This window comes from Orycteropus afer, unplaced genomic scaffold (genome assembly GCF_000298275.1).
Source record: "Orycteropus afer afer isolate SDZICR_OR568_19922 unplaced genomic scaffold, OryAfe1.0 scaffold00048, whole genome shotgun sequence".
NCBI lineage: Eukaryota > Metazoa > Chordata > Mammalia > Tubulidentata > Orycteropodidae > Orycteropus > Orycteropus afer.
The window spans coordinates 8,555,727-8,560,669 of NW_006921635.1; the positions used below are offsets into that span (position 1 = coordinate 8,555,727).

Below are 4,943 nucleotides of genomic sequence, written 5' to 3' on the forward strand. Positions count from 1 at the left end.
AGGGACTTATCTCCAAGATTTATAGCGGAGGAGTGGATGACCAAACTATGGTACACACACATAATGGAATGCTATGCAGCACTAAAGAATAATGTAGAGTCTGCAAAACACTGCATAATATGGATGAACTTGGAGGACATTATGCTGAGTGAAATAAGTCAATCACAGAAGGAGAAATATAGTGTTAGTTCGTTGTCGTGGAGTGTCAAGGGTTTATATATGGAGGGAAACTTTGTTGGTTGCCAGGGTTGAGAGGGGAGAAGAGGGAACACTGCAAAAAAAAAAAAAAAAAAAAAGCATTGACCCATGTCACTTTAGTTTTGTGTATTTCACTGTACATTATGTTTCAATAAAATGAATTAAAAAAAAAAAAAAAAGAAAAGGCGTGCTTGTTTCACAGCACATATACTAAAATTGGAATGATTCAGAAAAGATTAGCGTGGCCCCTGCACAAGGAAGGAGCTCTGGTAGCATAGTGGCTAAGGCACTTGACTGCTAACCAGAAGGCTGGTGGTTCAAACCCACTAGCTACTCCTCGGAAGGAAGGTTGGACAATCTACTTCCATAGTGATTTGCCTCAGAAACTCAAGGAGGGGTTGCTATGCATTGGGTCCGACTTGACGGCACATAACAACAACACCAACAACTGCACAAGGTTGACATGCAAATTCGTGAAGTGTTCCATATTTTTAGTACTGGTATTTCCAGAAATTATAAGGAGGAGAAAAACAAGGAAAATGAAAATGACTGAAAAGAAAAAAAAAAGGCCTTTGCTTCCATTGTGTGGAATTGTAGTCAATGTCGTGAAACAAAATATATATGAACTGCTGGATGGAAAATGAATTTGCTCTATAAACTCTCACCAAAGTCACAATACAAATAAATACATGAAAAAGGTCTTTGCTCTCCAACCTAGCAAATGTCTCTTGGCCTATCATTTTCCCTCCCTTGGTCCTGTTTTATTTACCTCTGAAAATCTCGTATGTATTTGCTTACTAATTCTTCCCTCTTCCATCTCCCAACTAGAAAGAGAGCTTCAAGATGGCAGGAAATTTGTTAGTCTGTTCATCTTGTGCTCAATCACTGAGTTCATGGCTCATTGTCAGAGTGCCAGGAACGTTGATGCATGAGTGTCTTATATGAATAAAGAAAACACAGCTAGTTTGTGGCTGACCTGGTGTTCCAACCTAGCTCTCTCTATATGTAAAGACACAGCTCTATTATTAAAGAAGAAGATGTATTAAATAAATAAATAGGGCGTCAGTGAACATGAGGGAAACCCTTAATGAGATGGGTGGATCCATGGCCACAACATGGACTCAAACATGTCAATGACCATGAAGATGGTGTGGGACAGAACAACATCTCGTTCTGTTCTACATACAGCCACCAGAACAAAAATAGATCATTTCCCAGAGTTTGCAGTCAATGTGTGGGGCTCAGTTCTCGTAAGGGGTGACCCTGATTCCAGCCTCAGGGATCTAAACTCTGAGGCTAGTCAAAGAATTCAGGGCAGGAGAGGGCCAAGGTAGGCTTCCAGAATGAAAGTAGCCTGAGGGGGAGCCCAGTGTGACTTGGACGCTTGCCCCTGGCCCTTGAAAGTAGGGGAGGGGACCACTATGTATTTGTTGATGCCATCCCCCATTTCCCACATGAAGAGGGAATTAGCTTGGGGAGGGGGAGTAGGAGCAGGAGCTCTGCTGCTTCGGGGTGGGGTCGCTGTTGTCAGGAGTTGCATTGGACTTACGGACTCATCTAGCCCAGTTCCCTATGCCATAGGTGGGAAACTGAGGCATGCGGATGGGGGGTGAAGAGGGACATACCCACTGAGGCTGAGCCTAAGAGCTCCATGTTGTTGTTGTTGTTATGTGTCGTTGAGTTGGACCTAACTCATAGCGACCCCTCCTTGGGTTTCCGAGGCAGTATCACTATGGAAGTAGATTGCCCCATCTTCCTTCCAAGGAGTGGCTGGTGGGTTTGAACCGCCAGACTTTTAGTTAGCAGTCAAGTGCCTTAGCCACTATGCTACCAGAGCGCCCAAGAGCTTCATAGGAGAGGATTTTACTCAAGTATTGTACAGTCTTTTTGAGCAAAATCCTTTGTCAAAGTGTGAAGATAAAAGAAAGTAGGTAATGTCTGGGTGTTTGAGAGCTTGGTGTCAGCCAGATGGAATTTCAGCTTTGGCTCGGCCAGTTACTAGCCTGTGACTTTGGGCTAAGGCTTTTCCCTCCCTGAGCCTCAGCTTTCTCACTTGTGAAATGGGGATGCTATACTCATAGTTACTTTCTGGGGCTCTTAAGTTCATTAAATGAGGAGATAGATGTTGCTTAGCTTAATGGCTAGCACTTAGTAGGCGTTTAATTAATGGAGCCAGTTATGGTGACCATGACTGCAGTTACAGCACAGAATTACTGTGAGGCCAGTAGAGGAACTGAAGTCGGAAGAGGGCAAACGTGAGGAGAGACATGTCAGTTCACTGTTGGAAGCCTGGAGCCTCCAGAAATCTAGATCCGGCACTCGGCGCAGCCCACCTTGAGACCCGTATCTGAGCCTTCCCAGGGTGTTTCGTCAGCTCCCAGGGAATAGAATTTTGGGGGTGGGAGGAGGAGGGCTCAATGACTATCAGGAGGGAAAAATGTCCATTGAAGAGGGAAGAACTGTGTCCTCAGAATCAGGAAGCCTGCCCTTCCTTTTCTTAACTGGGACTTTGGGCAAGTTACCCAACCTCTCAGTTTATCTCCTCTGCAAAAATGGGAAGGGTGACGTCGTATGAAAGGACCACGTATGATGCTGTCATGAGGTCTTGGAATGAGGAAAGCATGCAGATGGGGTTTCTGAAGCTGATTATTTGGCTTCAGAAGAGAGAGACTGCAGGACATTTTAAGCACTCTGGACATGCCCAGACTTGCTGGGGCCATTTTGCATTCAAGAGGCCCTTGAAGGGAAAATGCATTTGTGCAACTTCTTGTAATTCTATCTAAATCAATGCAGATTTCCCCCCAGCCCAGCGAGGGGAACGAGACTCCTTGGCTTTTCAGAGCTTCTGCAGACTTCACACACCCTTTATCCCATTGGCTTTCAGAACAGTGTGGGAGAAAGGCCAGGGAGATGCTAATGTCCCCATGATACTGGTGTGGGATGGACTGTTGACTTCAAAGAGCCTCCATTCAGTTTGGGGACCTGAGGGTGAGGGAGAAGGACAACAACCTTGTAAACAGTCAGGTCCACAGGTCAGGGAGACTGCCAGGTCTTGGCATTCCTGCTAACAAACTAGCAAAGACGGCAATAGGTGTTTGTGACTTCACCAGGTCTCCCAAGATGCCCCGTTGCTAAGTGAGACAAGGCAAGTCAGACCATCAGAGATATCTAGGAAGAAAGAAACTAACATATATTGTGGCACAGTGGTTCAGTGCTAGGCTGCTAACCAGAAGGTTGGCAGTTCAAACCCCCCTGCCGCTCTTCCAGAAGAAAGATGTGGTAGTCAGCTTCCTACAGCCTAGGAAATCCTACGGGGTCATTCTATGTCCTATGGGGTCCTATGAGTTGGAATGGACTTGATGGCAGTGGGTCAGGAGGGCAAGGACGGGGATGCCACTGGATGCAGGTGAGGAAATGGAAACTTAAGATAGTTAAGCGTCTTGTTCAAAGTCCCTAGCTATTAAGATAAGGAAACAAGGACTGGCTTATTTTGTGACATAGCCACTTCTTCCTTTCATTCTTATTTTAACTGACCTTCAGTAAGCGCCTTTGTTGTTGTTGTTGTTACCATCAAAAGACTCCCACGCATGGTGACCTCCTGTGTGCCCAGTAAAGCTGCCCCAGAGGGTTTTCAAGGCTGGGACATTGGGAAGCACATCACCGGGTCTGTCTCCCAATGTGTTTCTGGGTGGCTTCAAGTTGCCAGCCTTTCCCCCAGTAGCCAAGCGCTTAACCTTTTGAGCTACCTGAGGACTCCCACTGTGTAGTTATACTGGAGTTCCTGGGTCATGCAAATGGCTAACCATCTACCTCGGTAAATTCAACGTTGGCGCGTGGAGTCCACTCCAAGGAACCTCAGAAGAGAGACCTGGGAATCTATCTCCAAGATATTAAGAGCCCAACGGAGCCCAGTTCTGGGGTGACACACAGTGGGTCTCCATGAGTGGGGGTCACTCAGTGGTGACAGGTTGGTTGCTTTGTCAGGGAAGAAGATCTGTCCTTCCCATCACATAGCCTAGCTGTGTGCCTGGGGCAAAGGATGGGGCAGGCCATACAAGATTTCTTTTTTTTTGCTCTGCTGTGTTTATCCACCCAAGAAAGTATTTTAAGTACTTTGTTTCCATTATGCTATTCCGAGCCCATTACTTGGTAGGGTGATTAAAGATTGCTTTTGGCAAGAGAAGAGAAGACAAAGTGTTTGTTACTTCCATGCTGTTAGCCTTTCCCAGGCAATCTTCAAAGAGAAAAATATAAACACATGGCGTACATACATATTAGCGTCTTGGAGGGAGCCCTGGAGAACGTCTGGCCCTTCACCTTTGGGGTCTGAGGAGCTGGGACAAGAGGAATGAAAAAGGCTCTCTCCTTGACATCTTTGAGACCACCACCAATCTGGACTCTTCTGTCTCCCTCCTTGCCTGCATGTCCGTTGACCCTTTCCCTTGGCTAGCAATCTAGGTTGCTTCTCTGTTCCTTCAGCCAATATTCACGGGCTAGGTGCTAGAGACACAGCGTGAACCAGACAGATACATGTCCTTCACTAGCGTCTAGTGCGGGGCACTAGACTTTCCTCCAAGAACCACAAGCACATTTCCTAGTGGTGATAAATAGTGTGATGGATAAGCCTGGGGCATAAAATGGGAATAAAGCCTGAATTCTCCTGGAGCGTTTAGATGGGAAAGATAGCAGGCAGGAGTGGGAAGGAAGGGGTCTTCCAGGCAATAGGGAACAGCTTCAGCCAAGTC

The 4,943-nt window shown here is 46.3% G+C and overlaps 1 non-coding gene across 1 annotated transcript; it reads left to right on the forward strand.

Moving 5' to 3' along the window:
- Positions 1-385: 385 nt before the first annotated feature.
- Positions 386-493, forward strand: LOC122149804. Its single transcript, XR_006163340.1, has one exon. It is a non-coding gene; the product is annotated as a U6 spliceosomal RNA (small nuclear RNA).
- Positions 494-4,943: the final 4,450 nt, after the last annotated feature.